The 20,259-nt window shown below is 33.1% G+C and overlaps 1 long non-coding RNA gene and 1 pseudogene across 1 annotated transcript; one reads left to right on the forward strand and one right to left on the reverse strand.

The window, feature by feature from the left end:
* The first annotated feature begins 726 nt into the window (after nucleotides 1-726).
* On the forward strand, nucleotides 727-10,844 carry LOC132050521 (uncharacterized). The gene is made up of 3 exons (XR_009413439.1): nucleotides 727-1,027; nucleotides 1,319-1,379; nucleotides 9,863-10,844. It is a non-coding gene; the product is annotated as an uncharacterized LOC132050521 (long non-coding RNA).
* On the reverse strand, nucleotides 1,697-1,807 carry LOC132051289 (U6 spliceosomal RNA; annotated as a pseudogene).
* Nucleotides 10,845-20,259: the final 9,415 nt, after the last annotated feature.

The raw sequence follows: 20,259 nt of genomic DNA on the forward strand, positions 1-20,259 counted from the left end.
GCGAACTTTTGGCTAGTTAAACAGCCTCTTTCCAGTTTTCTTTTTCTTTAGACATCCACAGCCTCTTTCCAATTTTCTTTTTCTCTAGACATCCACCATGTCAACAGGCAACGGTGGGGTGCAACCATTCTTAACCAAGTAACGGTAGTTCCCACTCCCAAAGACTGCAGTAGTAATGAGGAGAAAAAGTACTCGGAGCCCAAATTAAGGGCTCGTTTGGTTGGGGAGCTAGTTATCCCGGGATAACTAATTCCGGAATTAGTTATCCCGGAATTGTTATTTCACCAACTATGTGGGATAAACTAACACTCTAATATCGGGATAACTAATCTCGAAATTAGTTATTCCGTGATTTTATCCCAATCAAACGTGAAATTAGATGATACTAAATTTTTATCTCAGAACTATTTTTGTTTATTCATCATATCAAACGAACCCTAAGTGTTTTAGTTTGATTGACCACGAAATTTGAGAAATAAAAGAAGATTTTTGAATCTAATCATCTTAAATAAAAAATATGTATAGTCCATTAAATTTTGTGATCTTAAACTTATCATGTAAAATATTAAAGTTGAAAAATTTACTAATTATAAAAAGATATACTCTTTTTATAAAGATATAAAAAAAATAAGACACTTAAATTGAAATTGAGAAAGTATCAAATCCAGACTGTATTTACTTTGACTGTCTAAATAAAGACACAGAAGGCATAGCAAGTGTGAAACCTAAAACAGCAATGGTCAAAGGAAAATCCCCAAAACCATTTATTTTCCTTGAAGAGTCTTCCGTATTAAGGGGGAGTTTTATGTGTATAAATAAATGCACATTCTCTGGCTGTCTTTATAACACCTTCTTTTAAAAGGAAAAAATAATCTTCAGAGAGAAAATAAGGAAGGAAAATCCCACTTCATTTTCCTTCCTTACTTACTTTGCCAGATTTGTAGAGATCTTTTTATACATGTTTTTTTTTTATTTTTTATTTCTGACTCTCATTTAGATAGTGACAGTACAACAAGCAAATGCTAATGTGGTGTTTTTTTTTTTTTTTTTTTTTTTTTTTTTTGCCTTTGGTTTTTTTTTTGATAATTGTGGTGTTCGTATCAGTTTGCATCATTTAGACAATTTCACATAACCTTTTTGATCTTTATTGAGATTTAAACTCGGATCTCATATGATTTTCACTTGTTTAATTGACCTTTAGGCCACACCCTGGAATGTTCTTACTATCACTTGTTTCATTTTCTTGATTAGTTTTAATACAGCTTGCTGTTTTCTCTATTTTCCCCAGAAAATTTAATGATTAGGTTAGGGTTTGCAGGATGAACAGGTGAAGACTTTGCTTAAGGGAAAAACAGTAACTTAAAAAGGTTCAAGATCAGGTAAATGTTAGTAGTATATTGTTCTTATTTTATTTTTGTTGATATTTTTTTTTTTGGGTTTTGTTGATAAACTTTTTACTATTTGATGTTGACAAAATGTGTGAACTGTAACGCTTTTCCTTTATGAAGAAAGTTTAAAGAAAAAACGCCTTTCTTTTGCCTGAAAAGGGGGAAAATGCCTTTTTTGTAGCTATTCATGGTGCTTCTGTTTTTTTTCCTTTTTAAAAAAGTACTTTGTCATCAATAGATTGGAAATAAATGGTTTTTTGATCTTATGTGATTTTGGTTTTTGCCTTCGTTTATTTGTTGTTTTCATCTTGTCCTTCTACCATCTCTTGAGTTATGCGTGTTTTCTTTATGAAAGGGTCATGCTAATCTTCTTTGTATCGTTTCAATTTTACTGCTGCTTAGCTACATTGTCCTCTTAGGATTAGCACTTTTCAGTATTCTGGATTAGTTTTCTCGTTTAGCATATTAGTATATTAATCTGAAGTACTGGAGTACTGGGTAACCCTATAAGAATAAAATTTGTCAGTAGAGACACAATATTGCCTTTTAAGTTTGATTTAGCGTTCCATATATGTTTTGTTTTCTTTTCCCTGTTAAGTTTTCCAGCATTTGTTAATGTGCCTCAAAGCCCTGAATTTTTATCTAATTAAGCCTTATTCATAATGATAATGCAAATTCATTTCTGGAAACGATTGAAGTCTTCTCTAGTCTTATTAGATCTTGGTGTCTTAGAAGGTATTTTATTATTGAAACACCAATCTCATAAGACATTTTTATTTGGTCAAGTCACCTTAAAGATAACTACGAAGTACTATTGTTTATATAAATAGTAGGATTAGTAACGCGAAATATAAGACATGTTACCTGCTATAACATGTTAAAATCCACTGTCAGCGTATACAAAATAAATCCTACTTGTGTATCTAACTTTCTTTCTTGAAATTAAAATTGTCCAAAGCATTGCTTATTCCCTTCTTATTAGGGTTCATAGTATTGCTTATTCCCTTGTATGTTTGTGTTGTGTCTCTCATTCTGTGTTTCTTAATAGTTATGAATACCCTCTTTTAAGATACTAATTTTGTGATTGAATATGTTCTTTGAGATGTAATGGGGAAGATGGTATAAGAGAGCTTCCTTTAGTCCACTCATAGGTGGATGAAGGATTTGAATTATCTGCCGACTCATTCATTCAAACGCAGTAGGATATATGTATTCTTGTACTACTGTGAATGTGTGAATGATGCGGGAGATAAATTCTTTCCTTTTTATCTGTGCTTGGACTGAAGGGAGCTCCCTTTTACCTTTTTTTTTATATATTTTTTTTAATTTTTTTTTATTATTATAAGTCACTGATTTCTTATGAATTCACTAGTTTCTTTTTTTTTCGTTTGATATAATGTAACGGTTGTCCACAGGTCAATTCTTGCACGTAACTCGACTATTTTATGTTGTGATTCAGTTTGGTGCTTGTTATATCTTAGGGGAAGATTTTACAAAATTCAAGCGAAATTTTCTTTGAATCTTTGAGTGTTTCATCTTTTGTACCCTAAAATTTAAAATGATTTAACTACCAAACCTTTAATGCCCAATTTTTCTTCCAATTGTAGTTGAAGACTTGCTACCTCTCTAAGAGCCTGTTTGGATGGGCTTTAAAAAAACAGTTTATAAGTTGAAAACAACTTATAAGCTGCTTACTTTAAGCTAAGCCAAACGGGCCAATTTAGTTTTTTGGGCTTATTGTAAGCACAAAATGGCTTATAAACTGGCCAGCCAAAAACTCAAAAAAAGCTGAAAACAGCTTATAAGTTGTTTCGGCAACTTATAAGCTAAGCCAAACGGGCTCTAATTAATCTTTCAGATTTCTTTTTTTTCCTGCGTATCAATTTATTTTTTTCTTGGTGAATTTTAACTCTCATTTGGTTGTTTTGAATTTAAGCTGAGATAATATCCTGCAGAAGTTCTATACTTTCTTTCAGCCAATAAGTTGTTGATCTTGTATGCATTGTGCAACCTTTTTTCCTCCCATTGTTCAGTTTATGAGAAATCCGCGCTTCTCGCATACGTATTATTTTTGAGATGGATAAAAATATAAGGCTTAATACATGTGCGGCTCCCTAAACTTGCGCTTTTTTTCCCATTTTGACACCTCAACCAAGCAGTGTTCCTATTGAATTCCTGAAATCATTCTCAAGTGTGTCTATCAAACACAATTCGACTTACATAGTATATATAGTGAGGTTTATTTTTTTTAGTCTTGCGTGTGAATGTTAATCCCATCCTACATAGAAAATTCAATCAATTAAAACATCTCGCTTATTTTAATTATACACATAAGATATTAAGCCTCCTAAAAATCCTTTTCAATTATTTCCCATATTATTCTCACGTTACCTTCGCTCATCAACTCCATGATTTCGCTGCATTTCTAATATTATTCTCATGTTACCTTCGCTTATTACTGCATTTTTGAAATTTTCATATGATTTTGCTGTTGTGTTTTTGATACAGCTGAAATTTTTTCTGGCCACAAAAATACCTTTTTTTTTTCATGCCCCAAAAGTACTCTTTGTATCTCAGTAATGCTTCCATTAGTTATCTTTCGGCTTGTGATTTTGTTAGAAGCAGAAATTGAAAAAGAGAATAATATGGAAATAATTAAAAAGGATTTTTACGAGGCTAAATATCTGATGAGTATAATTGAAATAGGTGGGTGTTTTAATTGATTGAATTTTTCACGTAGGATGCGATTGAGATTCACACGCAAGAAAAAATGAAACTCACCATATACGCTATGTAAGTCGGATTGTGTTTGATAATATACTTGAGGACGAGTTTAGGAGTTCAATAGGAGTAACACTTAATTGGGGTGCCAAAATGAAAAAAAGGTGCAACTTTAGTTGGTCGCATATGCATTAAGCCGATATATAATGTCTTTACTAGAAATATGTATATTTAACCATATTGTTGGGACATTGTTATATATGTGTAGGTGTTAGACAATAGTTGGTTGAACTTGAAAAGAAGTCTACCATTTAAAGAATTTCTGCTCTTGTTCCTAACACTTCTTGTTTTTAGATAAGATCGAATACAAGATTTATAGTCTATGAATGAGTTTAAAATGAGTGACATAATTATGTAGATATTGGAAAATAGTTGGTTGGAAACATGAAAAAGAAAACGGTATATTTGAAGTTAAACATGAAAAAAGTAGTACTTCAAAGTTGAGATCTTCAGTATACTCCAATAATGAAACACAGTATTGTTTAAGGTTAAAAATGTGTAGACGTAGTTCAAACCAGAACCCAACGAATTTAATTGAACTACTAGTCTCCTAGATCGTTTTTAGGTTTCTTCTTTGTTCTTACAGTAATAATCATCTGTGGAAAATGTTGATTAACTAGGGTTTAGGGTTATTGATATTCGTGAGCTTGTTCACTTAATAGAACCTATGTAAGTGGTTTCTTTATTAGTTAATTTAAGTGTGCCAGCATGTTTTTGAACAATAAACAAATTAAATATAATCATCAGTATCAGTGTTGTTAGTCTAAACAGAGTAGGAGACGCACGAATCTGCCGCCTACCTAGCCAATAAGCTATTTTCTTGAACCTTGAAACGTGTTCTCTTCATAGGGTATGGTTCCTTTTCTTCTTCTCTTTCAAACCCTAAAAGCAACAGTTGCAACATTTCTTCATTTCTTTTCTGGAGCCAATTAATTTATTAAATTAAGAGAATGCTCAGAGTTGTTCCTATAATAAATTTGTTCTTTTGTTGAACTTTTAGTCAATTTTTATTTACCGTTAGCAATCACTTCGTATTATTTGCGGGGTAGACCTTGTTCCTGGTCTGTCAACTATGAGATCTTCTTTTGATCCTTCTTGTCTCTAGCACAAATCAAATAATAGGTTTTTTATATGTATACGCTAAACCATAGGATCTTTATATGTATACGATGAGGAGCTATATCTCTCAAATGAAAGACTTTTAAACCATGATTTTTGGAATGATAGCAATTGCTTACTTCTGTCTTAAAGCTTTCTTGTAGTACTGCTCTCTTTTAATTTAAATCTCTATTTTAACTACATTTTCTATTGCAAAAAAATCAACCTTGATTCTTTCTATTGATAGGTCAGTGATGGGCGAGCCTCTTTAGATCATTAACGGTCCTTCAACAAAAAAATAAGTGGACTACACGTAATCTAAGTTTTTAAGAAAATAAAGTTTAAATTTACTGTTCAACTTTTGGTTATGTTTTAAAAGCACCTTCAGATTGGAAGTTTCATTGGGGTTTTAGATTACATCAAAATAATTACCGAAAGGCAAAAAAAAAAAAGTAATTTTGAATAGTACAAGAGTATATTTAGCCATTTTTTCTTGAATTAAACTCATTTAAGAATTCTGGAATTTGTACTTATGCTTGTAAGGCACCTGCATGTAGATTCTAATTTATGGGTTTAAAGTGACACAATTAAAAAAAGCAGTTCATTGTGTAGTTCGAAGTGGGAAGTACAATTTCTGGTTGTAATTTCGAGTAATGGGTATCCGTTTGTATTATTTAAAGAGCACAAACGCGACCCTAGTGCATTGATCTACTAGTTCCTGTTTGTTTTCTTGCTTTTGAGAAAAAAGTTTTTAGTGTGCCAAATTGTGTTTCTTGCTTTTACTTGGTTTCTTAGTACTTGAATTTAATAGTGTTGATGACATAATACGTGGCATTGACCTTTCTATGTTTGACACGTTTATAATTTGTAATTTAAAATTTATTATGGTTCCAGAACTAAAAACGGAGGTACAGTGTATGGTATGTCTAGCTGTAACTCAATATTCCGTGTATATGATGATAAATTCACTGAATACACACACAGACAGTGAGCTCAATAACATATTACTACTATATACAAGAGGCAGGGGTTTTTGTAGTCCCCACAATTTTTTTTTATAAAATGTCAAACTTTTCAATTAATTACTTCTAGGTCATGATCTTATTTTTTTAAAGTTAAATTTATTTTTTGTACTTATAGTCAACTTTTCAAAAGTTATCGAACCTTCTACTGTATTTTTTTGTTTTTTGGTTTTCTTTCTGGTGCCCGGTAACTGCAGTAGAGTCCCATTAGTCTGGATTCACATCGCGTAGGACCTATTTAGGGGAAACGCTCCTTACTAAGGATTTTTTCATATCCATGCTCGAACTCGAAACCCCTGGTTAAGGGAGGAACAACAGTTTGCACTTTATTTTCCCTGTTACTTTCTTCTATTGATCTAAAAAATAGTCGTTTCTTCACTAGATTTTTGTTTCTTGTTGCTCTCTCATTTTCTTCCTTTTCATTTGTTTCTTATTATAGATTTTACATGTAGGTGAAATTTTAAAATTTCTGAAAATTCTTTTACTTACATATATGCATTTCTTTTACTTAATATTTATACCTTAATGAGCTCATATACATTTAAGAGATTTTTACTAAAATGAGTTTCACATAGTTTTAAAAATTATTAAATGATGCCATATAGTGTTGAAAATTAAGACAATGTTATCAGTCAAGATCGGTTTATCTTTAAAATCTCTTGTTTGGTTAACTATAATTAATCTTTTAAACCCAAAAAATAAGTTTGAAGCAGGGCGGAGTTAGAGTGTCGGTTACAGGTTGGTCGAATTCAGTAGCGCTTTGGTTCAAATATCAGTATTTGTCTTCAAAGTTCATCAAATATGTATAGATTATTAATTTAGAACTTAAAACTTCAAAAATTAGAATTCAAAACTCATAAACTTCAAATTTGGCTCCGCATTTGAGTTGAAGTAAATAATTTCATCAAAACAAAAGTTAAAATATTAAAGGAATGAATTGAAAGTTTTGCTTTTAGATATTGAAAATGTATTTATTTGAAATTTAATTATTACTAAATAAGTTATAATTATTTAAATAAAATATCTACTTTAATATCTTGAGTTTCATGGGCCTCATGAATATATATACATATTTTAAGATTCATGGGGGTGTTGTATATCAATTTTAGAAAGCATAACAAAATACCGTAATATACACAAAAAAGTTTTGACTTTGTCATATTTAATTCTGATGCAAGGAAGCTGCATCCTATCCAAAAAAATAAGGTCATTTAGCTCTTCCTGACATCTGATCAACTTTATGGAATAACTTCTTTTCATCAAGAGTAGTGGCCAATTTTTCTTAGAAAATCTGCCACTTTGTTAGCTTTCCTATAGCAATGAGTAAATGTAACTTCAACATACTCAATCAAGTCATAGTGTCTTCCACAATGGTCATCAAATTGAAGTCATGTGATGTTTTGGTTCTCAAAATGTCAGATACAACCAAAGAGTCCATCTCAATAGTACAACATTGGCAATGACCATATTGTCTTTAATCCACTGTCTTGCAAATTGTGCACCCAAGGCCTCAGCAACATTATGATCTTTACACTGCACAGGGACAACAAAAGCAAACAAAAAATCCCTTGCACTGTCCCTCGCAATCCCACTTAGACCAGTTGTGCCAATATGTTCAATAAAGCTCCCATCAGTACTAATTAATCTTTTACCTTCCCATGTTTAGACCTTGTTACAAATTTAATAATTATTTGTGGCCTTAACCTCTCCACCATAACACACAGCTCATAAGTGAGAGATGTCAGAATTTATAAACTTTAAATCTTGAATATGCTTAATTATGACGGATTAGTTGTTGGGAAGGCCAAATAGATCTTTACACAAACAACCGATCGGATTCGTTGCTTGCTTTTTCTAGTCAGTATATATAGATAAATACACGATAATATATTAATACACACACATACGGTACATAAATTATATATCCGCTGACACTTAATTGAAACGGTGGGGTAAGCGGTTATTTAGTTCAATCTTCAAGACAAAAATTGAAAAATATCAACTTGGCTCGCATCGCGTGCGTCTTCTTTGGAATTTGTTCTTTTATGGATTGAATTTACCTTATCTTTGATTGGTCTAGAGATCAAAATTGTCCGTAAGGTTTAGAAGTTTTTTAATTGGTTTGAAAAGCATTTATTTTTAAATTTAAATTTAACCTTTAAATTCGGAGAACTACATATATTTTGTCAATTAATGGGTTAAAAGAATTAGAACACGTTTATTGATTTCAGTAGTCAAAGCAAAGATTTATTTTATCTGGGATTTAGTATGTGATTGAATGTAGTAATGGAATTGACCTTGAGTTATAGCATATCATTCGCTGATTTGGTAGTAGCTCCTAAGTTTTTTGGTTCTGTTTTCTTACCCGTTAGATTTGTAAACCTATAAGTCCCTTTGTCCCAATTTATGTAATATAATTTGATTATGCTCGGAGTTTAAGTAGACGTTTGGACATGCAATTTAATGTCATGAGATGAAATCAGTGTTTGCACATGCGATTTCATCTCATGCTTCACGTCATGCGATTTCAAACCATGATTTCAAAATTTTTAAATGTAAGACCTGACCCATAAGTTTATATTTTGTAAAAAAAGACCCATAAGTTGGTAGATATTGTTAACAATTACTCCCACCAACTGTTTACCAACCCCATTAACTTCTACCAACCTTTATTTATATTCTAACTTCTACCAACCTTTATGTATGTTTATCTGTTTCCAAACACATTACCACATCAATAAATTAGCTGGCTTTTACAATAAAAAGATTTTGAACAATGCTCACTATAATTTTTCAGTGAACAGACTATCAACCCAACCTCTGTAAAATGAGTAACCAAATGCCCATCCTTTCCTTCTATGTAGTAATATAAACTTATCCATACCCCTTTTCGTCCAACTTGCCTGCATATCTTGAATCAATCCCAACAAATCTCCACAGCAAAAATAAAACACAAATCAATAAACTATAACAATAATTAGAGAAACAAAAAAAGTTCTTTCACTATTCTTGAACAATTCTTCTCAGAATTATCATCCAAATTCCATCTCACAGGTGAGTTCATTCTCTAATGTTTCAAATCCACTTCTATGAAATTGATCTATCATCTATTAGCTTTAGGAATAAGTTGTAGCTATGAATCCTTTTTTATGTTCAAATTTGCCACTGTTATTTTGTTATAGTTTCCTGCTTATTTTTTTTGAAATTAGAGTACAATGCACATAACTTGTCAAGCTGATTTTGGGATTTCAGACGAAAATTCAGTGACTGCGCCTCCACTGGTTACCTGTGGCTTTATTCTATCTTTTATTATAGAAGAATTTGTTTCCTTTCCCCTTTGATTATTCTTGTTTTACTAATTCTTATTCTCTTATTTTGTTTTTTCTTCCATGAAAAAAATGAAAAGAAATTGCCTACTGAAAACATCTGCTATGTCTCCATAATTGAAGATAGGGGTAATAGAAGTGTCTTAAGTTCTTTCCCTTTCTAAGCATCTGTAGTCACAAAGTACTTCTATGTCTCCATCTTATGTTAGAGTTCAGCAAACATCTGCTTTTTCTATCTATTTGGCAGGATTGTGTTGGTGCGATTGATGGAACATATATAGAAGGGGAGGTTCCAAGAGAGGTGCAACAGGCGTATCGTAATCGCAAAGGAAGAACATCACAAAATGTCTTATGTGCTTGTGATTTTGATATGCGGTTTACCTTCTTTGCAGCCGGCTGGGAGGGCACGACACACAACAATAAAGTGCTTGAGAATGCAATTCTTGATCTAGCGGCACAATTCTCATTTCCTCCACATGGTATATAAATATAACCGTCAGATGCAGAAGACAACATTTTTCAAGAATCATATATCCTTGTTAAACTCTTCCTGCAAGTCTCTTTTGTAATTCTTCTCACTATGTTATTTTTGTTGATAGATAAATATTATGTTGTTGATGCTGGTCTTCGAAACACGAAAGGGTTTTAGCCTCCATACAAAGGACTGCGCTATCATTTACAGGATTACAGAGGGAGCGAAAGAGAGCCTCAGAACGCTAAAGAGTTATTTAACTTTAGGCACTTGTCTATGCGCAATGTGATTGAACATACTTTTGGAGCTTGGAAAGTAGATTCAGAATACTGACACAAGACATGAACCATTATGACATTGATACACAGGTGACCATTGTCATAGCTTGTGCAGTGTTACAAAAGTTTTTGCGAGAATACCAAAGGAGTAATGAAATTTTTACGGAATATGAACATGATGACACAGTTGCTAATGATATTGACCAACAACCGGCTCAAAGTAACAATGTTGGTTCATCTTCTAGGTCATCTGATCTATAAATGCATGCTCGGCGTGAAGAGATTGTTCCTACCATGTGGGAGGATTATATTAAAGAGAAGTTAACATTACTATTCATGTTAAATTTTCCTTTTTATTATTGAATTAAAGTTTGATCAATTGATGTTGTATTTTTTAGAAAGGACTTCTAGTAGCGTATTAATTTTGTTATGAATTATGACTTGCTCATTTGGTAAGATTGTATAAGAATTGAAAAAGTTTTAATAGTTTTCACAACTTGTGGGGTTTTTATGTCTATTAAAAAAAAATATAACTTAAGAAATTCAAATTGCACGTCCAAACATGATTTCAAATCATGATTTCATCTCATGGTTTCAAATCATATCCAAACGGCTCCTAAATAAAAATGACATTACGTACAAAAGTATTACATGAATAAATTGCTGAACAATAATCCTAACATCAGTCACCACTAGCTTACATCCTGATCAACCTATGCTAAGGGCAAAAAGCCAAAAAAGTGGGGAAAGCTTCTTTTCGTGCTGCTTATGTTATGAATTCTTTGAATGATCTGCTTAATTTAGCTACCAGTATTCCTCTACTTATTTTAAACATTATATATAGTTCCTCTTTTGCCACATGATAGACAGAATCAAAGACATTTTAAATATCTCAGCATCAACATTTTTGTCTTTTGCATAATTCCATGCCCATTCTAGTTCTTTTCCTAGGTATATTAGTTACTATTAATGGATCGTCACAATAATAACTCTCCCAGACTTGAGAAGAATTCCTACATTTTGAAGAATATGTGTGATATACTCTCATTCTGTTCTTCACACGTTGGACATACTTAGTTGGTAATCACTCCTCAATGTACTAGCGTGCCCTTGGTGTTCAAAGTGACAAGAGTTGCTAATATCAGAATAAATAGCCATTTTTGGGAGTCTTGATTGTTGCACACTAAATTCCTCCAAGTTACCTTTGGGAACACTACTAAAAAAACAGGGATTAGCGACGGACAAATTCTATAACTAAACAGCAAAATCCATCGCTAATTCTATTTAGCGACGGATTATCATACTACGAGCAATTCAGTGATGGATTAGCTACGAAGTTCAATCCCAATTCCAGTTATTTTTTTGCAGTGGAAGGCCTCCCTTGACTTCTGATAGAACACCTTAGTTGATAGCTTACTCAACTCTTTCAGTTTATACCTTGCTTGAGCATAACATTCCAATTATCATGCCTTTCACATATTATGCATATATCAGCCAATTTTTCCTTAAAAAGAACCAGCTAGCAACTAGTACTCTCTTCAACAGTTCTTATCCCAGCCAACCAATATCATTTAGAAAATATTCAAAATCTCTTACTTCTGCTTCCTGAACCATACTCTCATTCATCCTGTCTTCTAAACATAACATAGAACTAAAATCCCCCTTAATCAACCAAGGATAAAAGGGCAGCCCAGTGCACTAAGCTCCCGCTATGTGCAGGGTCCGGGGAAGGGCCGGACCACAAGGGTCTATCAACCGAGGATCTTTAACATTATTATCAATTTTTTCTAGCTCATCCTAAAGACTCCCCTTATATGCAATTGTATGAAGTCTGTAGAATGTTTTTTACCATAAATTCATATTCTCTAGCAGGCATCTTAATACAACATTGAAAGAACCAACTACTTATATCCATCACAGTCATATGTGCAGCACCAGGATCCCATATTAGTCAAATTCTCCCTCTACTATTTAGTTTGTAATTAGTAAACTATTGCCAACCTGAAACTACTTTCTGTAGAATCTAATGAGCATTATATTCACTGACATTGTTATGTTCTATAACAACAATCACTTTTATTCTTTCCTTTTTACAAACAACCTCAACTCCTTTCGCTTGTACACTTTAATTAACTCTCTTACATTTCAAGTATTTAGCATAAAATATGAGAGGCATGATAATTTGGTACATCCTCATAGCTACATTAACCACATTCATTCACTTTAGCAGGACTAGTAATTACTTGTTATATATCCTGATCTTCCGGAGGGCTAAAGCCATTTATAGTATCAAGTTTAGGATTGCTTATGGTAAATATCAAAGTATTTTTGTAGCAGATTTCCCTTTATTAGCCTTTTGCCAAGCACCTCCTACTTGCACCTGTGTATACCTTGATCACATGGCCGTCACAATTCTTGTAGCAGATTGCTTGTTATATATCGTGACGGAATTGTTATGGATTCATCTGTCACAATTCTTGTCTTTTCTTGTAGTCAAGTCCTTCCTCCTTATTTCCGGATTTCAATTATATTAATGTGCGCTCATATGGGAGTAGAAGCCACTACTTCATTCTTCCCCCAAGATGAACAAGTTGCTGTGTGGAGCATGAATAACACTGCTAAAAAATTTCTATTCTCCCGTTGAATTTCCCACTGAAAAATATTCAGTGGCTATTTCCCACTGAATGTCGGTGGAAAAAACCTAAATAGTACTTAGTGTTTTCACAAAGAAAAATTAGAAAGTTTCCCAGTGTTTCAATGGAACTTGTTTCCACACGCGTTTTCCTAGTGAGCTGATTCGATGGAATGAGGTGGGAAATTATGTTTTATAGCACAAATTTCCCGCTGAATGTCGGTGGAAAAAACCTCTGTTTCTAGTAGTGTAAGGTGGATTTTTCCGTGGATCCTCGCCATCCTTTCCCGAGTTCTCAAATATTTGCTTTTGTCTCAGTTTATTCTATTACTAGTTAATTTGTCCGCGCTTCGTGTGGTCGTGAAAAAAAAAAATCAAAATATGACTAAAAAATTGCTGCTATAAATTTTATAGTGTAAATGATTTTTTTACAAAGTACTAATAATATACGTAGCCTAAAGATAGAAATACAACTCGCAAAGTCAGGTCTAGAGATAACTCATGTAGTAAACAGAGAAAAAATTATGCATCATTTGTTTTCTACATTCATAAATTGAACACCGCATACAGCAACAATTTAGCAACATTGAACACAATTGATAAAAAGAAAACCCATATTTAGAATAAAAATTCGTAAGTTTAAAACTAATGGTAACACCTTTAATGTATATTCTTGCCACTAAAGACTCTCACCAAACAAATATAAATTCTCGATTATTTTATGACAGATGGATATAGGTCACAAAAACCTATTTATTGCATAATAACACAACTTTTAAAATGAAAAGAAAAGATAGAAATGCAACATTTGCGTGTATCAAAAGTACAGAAGAGATCAAAAGAATGAAATTCAAATAGAACCTAAGAAAGCAAGTGAATGTACAAAGTAATCTAAAAGTTTAAATAACTATGTCCGATTGATGATAAAAAAAAAAAGCGAGAGTTCGATCCTACGCTTTGCTAAATTCTTTGGTAAAAGTGTGAAGGATATAATGCTTAATATCATCATTACAACAATTCAGAAGACTTCAATTGCTTGGCACTCAAAAGCCTAGACTCTTTAATATTACTTCCTTAAACAATCTGATCAATAGTCAATAGCCTCTGGTTTATTCCCTCATCCGTTTGTATGTACTTCTAATTTCCTCAGCTTAAATGTTAAAGCTTTTGGAGCTTCCCTACTATCCCAACTATGATCCTATACAGGTAAGAGAAACGAAAAAGAACCAACTTTTTAATAGGAAAAGATGAATCAGTAATTTTTTTTGCAAATGATGGATAAAAGAAAACTAACTTCCCTTTTAATGGAGCAATAAATGTAGATAATTATAGACTTATTGATGGAGTGATTTTAATTTCAGCAAATATTTTGAGGGAAATTTAAGAGAAAAATGTCAAAAAATTGACAAAAAAGATAAATAGCAATAGAGGCCATAGAGAGGTGCCACATCACCTTGTTATGCCTAACTTTATATTATACTAGTGTACATGCCCGCGCTTTGCGCGGTCATAAAAGAAAAATCAAAGCATAACTGCATTTAAAGACCGTAGGGATGATTTTTTCCTCCAAAAATATGGAAAATGAAAAGTTGCCACAAAACATAAATAATGGAATATGACAGGTGATAAGATAACAACCATCCTTGAGACTGCTTCTTTTATTAAAGTGTGAAAATTATGTTAATTTTTTGTTGTTGGTAATTAAACGTTTTTATTAAATGTTTTTATTACCAAGTGTCAAAATTTACAGCTCAAGAGAAAGGGAAAAACTGTCAAAACCTTTTGGCCAACATGGCCCTAACTACTACATTACTCAACGGTAGAAGATCATATTTTGTAATGTCTTTGCTAACTTTGTCTTCATATTTGCTCTGCAAAATATCTCCCATATTACCAGCCTTGTGATCATGGCTGGCCTTCTCTGCTTGATCTGAAAGGTTTAATAATTCCTTTATTGTCGTATGTTCTAAATAGTCCATGCAGTGACATCCTGTAGATTTCGGCATTTGTGAACTTCCCATTGCAGTTAGCACATGTCTTTTTAGACCCTTTATATATATCGTGACATCACTCCAATAGACGATGGTAATCATAGCTAAACCCCAACTCAAAGAATGCACAATGTGCAAGAAACAGAAAGATGCCAATAGCATTAAGAGCAGGAATATCAAATACACGAAAAATTAGGCTTTATACAAAAAAGATATGGACAAGCTCAGAGAGAACCTTGAGGAAAGTCAGGGAAAAAATTCCCGGAAAAATAAAGGACCGAGAAGAGGAGAAAGCAGCGAGAGGCATCATTGATTTTCACAACGTACAGGCAAATTTAAATCATCAATCGAAGGTTTAAAAATATCAGCTCAATTAAAGCGCGCACACACACACACACACAAAAAAAAAAAAAGTGAAAGCAGGAATAGGAAGGCATTCATGTGTTGTTGTTGAAGTGCAATGATTAGGAGTATGGATGAAAATTTTAACTTCTAATTAGAGCAGATTTAACCCAGTAAAATCCGGCTCTTTCCTTGCTGAAAACCTGATGCAGCCTCAACCAAAATAAAGATAGAACTTACAACTGGCGATATTGGATAGACTTTGTAAGTAGGCCAAACCATCATCAATAAAAAGAAAAATAATGACCAAGGACTGAAATTTAATGTTATTGTTATATTAATAGGAACTTTAGTATTTAATTTACTAAAGGCCTCCGTCATATCCATTTTCAAAAGATTTGCACAACGGCAGAATGCAAACTGATACTACTCAAAAGAAAATTATGAAGCTTTCCCACAGTAAAATTCATAGTACATCTTATAATGCAGCATTAAAAGAGGTGTCGAGAAAACACGGGCAGATTCAAAAAGATTTGATCCGAAGAGAGAAGGGAAGCAGCAAGGTGCATCATTGGTTATATTTCCATGAGGAAAACAGAAAATACAGAAAAGAGAGTGTTGCGAGGGCGAGTGCCTAAGCACCCATGGACCTTGAGAGTTCAAGAAATCCATAGGCCTCACCTTTTTAGCCTGATCCAAGTCTTACGGTTAATAGAGACGTACTCAGAAAATATCACTACTTCATGATCATTTTTCAAACTGCTACAAATTAGTCCATTGTTTGCAAGATTTTCACCGTTAATATCCATCGATCAAAAGGAGTTTGAGGATTTAATTTTTTAAGGTAATGAAGTTCAGTCTATGAGATTTGCTGAACCAAAGTAAACAGATGACTCTGGAAAAAAAGAGCTCAATAAAACATAAGCACATGATCACATGTTCCAAGTAATGCAAGTGATGGTGCACTTCTCATTAAAATAAAATAAAAATGTAGATCTTGTCTCTAATATAGTTTTTTTATTATAATTATTATTATTATTGTTATTATTATTATTATTATATTAAGAGAGTTTAACATGTTTGATATAATCAATCATTAAACAAATTTAAGATATCTGGAGACAAAATGAAAATGGCAACTTATTAAACTTGTAAAACAAAATTCAGAGGAAAAAAATGAGAAATGCAGTCCTAATAGTTATAAAACTTCGAAGTGTACCTAAAGTTCGCTACTTGTATATATTTGAATCATAGATGTAGTTGCAAAAGAGTAAAAATAAATATTAAGAGGAAGAAAATGAGAAATTTCAGTCCTAACAAATTGGAGCATCCTAACAAATAGGATTTGTCCAATAACGGTTTGAAGGAGAGCATGGCTCAACATCTGCTAGCTATTACTGGTCGGGAAAAGAACATGACGCAGCATGTGTATAAAATCAGTAATAACACCTTAAAACAGGGCAATTATGCTGCAGAATTTGATATAAAGAGAAAAGGCAGATTTTCAAAATCAATAACTGTGAAAAGCCATAAGGATGCATTTTTCTTTACCAATGTGCAAAGAACAATCTATCCAACATCGAAAAGTCTCATGAAAATCTTTAAGTGAACGAAAGTAGTCTTAGAAAATCTACATGGAAATAATTGATGCGGCAGAAGTAAAAAAAAATTGGTTGAGAATGGAAAGCAGCATACCAGGCGGCCTGGAGGGATTTTGTGCGCTGTGCCATGAAGAAGATTTTCGAATTTCTTTGCAGAATATGATATGAAAAGAAAAGACATATATCAAAAGCGATTACCCTGAAAATCCAAAAGGATGCATTTTCCTTAGCAATTCGGCAGAACAATTTATCCAATACTGGAAAGTCTCGTTGAAATCTGAAAGTGTTCTTGAGAGTAATTTTGTTGGCCAAAACATATGGGAGTCTAATTGTAAGTAAACGGAAGAAGTCGTAGGAAATCTACATGGTAATAATTGATGCAGTAGAAGTAAAACAAGTGCTTGAGAATGGAATAACAACATACCTGGGCGGCCTGGAGGGATTTTGTGCCCGTGAAGTATAATTCCAAAGTGATTTTGAAAGTTGTGTAGAAGAGTTTCAAATGTCTATGCGAATTGATGTTGGCAAGAACAGGGAGATAGGAAGAAGAACAGGATATCCACAGTGAAAGAAGGGAGATTTAGGAAAGGGCGCTTTTTTACCGTCGCTACTTTAGCGGCAAAATGGGCAAATCGGTGTGTTAGTTTGTTAACCTAATGGTTTATCCAGGGAAAAATGGAAATTAATTGTCAAAATTATGTAAAAAAGATAAATAGGATTTCTGCATTTTAGTCGCGCCATATCATCGGGCTTTTGCCTGCCTTTATATATATATATGTATGATATATATATATATATATATATATATATATGATATATGATATGATATGATATAAATATAGATTAGTTCTATTGTTCCCAATCCGCTTGTGTTTCAGGAAATCAAGCCGAAGTTAATCCATTCAACAATGTCCCCTCGAGACATTTTGTGTTAGATTTTGTCAACACCCTCTCACCAACAATCCTTCAATGCAGATACCCCTTTTTTTACTCTCAACCATTGCTGAGAAGAGAAAATGCTTAAGGTTCTATATATTCTTTCTTGGGAAAAGGGTCAAATATACCCCTCTACTTTAGTTTAATAGCTAAATATATCCCCTGTTAGTCAAAATAGATAAATATATCCCTTTCGTTAGTCTTACATAAATATTCCCCTTCTGTTAAGAAAGTACACAAATATACCCCTTAGTTGACAGAATCCCTAATTCCACCATTAATTATCCGATTTAACTTAAAAAAACCCATGCCCGGCCCGCCCCGACCCGCAAATTAAATTCTTTCCATCCAAATATACTCACCACCACTACAACCGATCCAACACAACCACTACCACCACAACCAAGAATTCTTTATAACCATCCTTAACCATGTCCTCGAACATCACTGAACAAAACAAATTAAAAAGATCATTCGATCTCAATAAATACATTAAATCCTTAATACAGTATTGAATATCATATGCAAAATACCAAAGAAAGCATGATTGTCATCAGTCAAACATGATTATTATAATATTTCACACTTTATAAAATACTTAGGTATCCAACAGAGAGCTTTGGCTTGGAGCAAACTGAGATAAATTTTTTCAAGTATCATTGTATCACATATCCAGGTAGCTAGCAACATTAAAATCAATAAAAATGAAAGCTTTAGGCTCAAAAAGGCTAGAAAATCCCTGCCACAAGCCTCTTTTCTAAACAGCGGTCCTCCAATCTAAAATTAAAAACTAAAAATCAACAATCTCTTGAAGTTTTAGGCACAAAACAATTGGGGTTGTGGTTAAGGATGATTATGAAGAATTTACTGGTTGTGGTGGTGGAAGTGGTGGTGGTGGTTGTGTTGGGTCGGTTGTAGTGGTGGTGGGTATATTTGGGTGGAAAGAATTTAATTTGCGAGTTGGACATGGGTTTTTTAAAGTTAAATCGGGTAATTAATGGTGGAATTGGAGATTCTGTCGACTGAGGGGTATATTTGTGTACTTTCTTAACAGAAGGGGTATATTTATCTACTTTGACTAACGGAAGGGGTATATTTATCTACTTTGATTAACGGAGGGTGTATTTAACTATTAAACTAAAGTAGAGGGGTATATTTGACCCTTTTCCCTTCTTTCTTTAATCAATTCGTTATTTCTGCGAGCTTTTGATTTGTGATTGCTTCTCATTCATCTCAGGATTACTAGATGCTTCAGGTTTAATTTCAACCCTCTACTTTTATAGCACACCTCTCGTTCAAACACCCCATCATTAGAATTTTGTACTTGAAGAAGTTGTGGCAGTGGTTTAGTGACATCCATCTAAACTAGCAAACGAGCATATGAAGTTCATTTAATTTAGTAGCGCACTCATCACTAAACAGTAGGATTTTATCCAAACCACTCCTAGTTCTACTTAAAGAAACCACACTCCAATAGTTTAGAGGGAGATTTGGTCCTCAATACATCTTTTTTAAAATTGAACCCCCCTCCCGCCCAAAGCTTTGATAATAACATGTTGTTACTGATGGCATGTCCAAAATAAAGTGCTTCATCCCTATGCTCAGTGCTTCTAGGATTGACCACAAAATAGCCATCGTTATGGCAGAAAATTCTCGGCATGGCAATGAAGTTCCGTTGGGAAGAAATGAACCTCTCACGTTGTCTACTACTAATTTATTTCTAGCAAATGGAACTTTCTCCTGAGCTGCGGAACCAACAAGTCGATTAGAGCGTCAAATCAGCAACTTTTAAACGAATTTTCAAGTTGATGAAATTGGTCGAGTGGTCTCCGTTGGAGATGAGATTGCACGTGTTTATGATTGAAAGAGATTTAAGCTGTGGGAAGGACGATGTACCATGATACTTTCTCTTTTCTCAATCTTCGCAGGCTTGATTCTTCTTCGATATCCATATAGTTTTTATATGCTTACTTATGTTGTAAAAAACATAAGAAATAGCGGATATATCCGCCACTGATAAGTTCCAGTCATTAAAAAGAAATAAAACCCCATATCAATCTTCAAGAACAAAAGAAGCTAGAAAATATGTTAGTTCCCTCATTGATATTTATTCCTCAGTTCTGTCTTTTCTTTGTCTTGAGAAAAGATAGGAGAAAGAATTTTCAATTATATATAGTTGGAACTTTGGTAGCCGTTATCAATAATCAATCAAATATATCTCAATCTCAAATAAGTTGAGCTCGACTATATTAAGAGATTCACTAAATACCATGTAGACTAATTAGTGCAATCTTAACTGGTTAGAATCACCTTACGATGAACGTTGTAAGTTGTGTTTGTGCTAAAAACACTTGAAAATATAGAACAAGGAATCTACGGTACTATTTGCCAA

The sequence above is a fragment of the Lycium ferocissimum genome, chromosome 3 (genome assembly GCF_029784015.1).
Source record: "Lycium ferocissimum isolate CSIRO_LF1 chromosome 3, AGI_CSIRO_Lferr_CH_V1, whole genome shotgun sequence".
In the NCBI taxonomy this organism is placed as follows: domain Eukaryota; kingdom Viridiplantae; phylum Streptophyta; class Magnoliopsida; order Solanales; family Solanaceae; genus Lycium; species Lycium ferocissimum.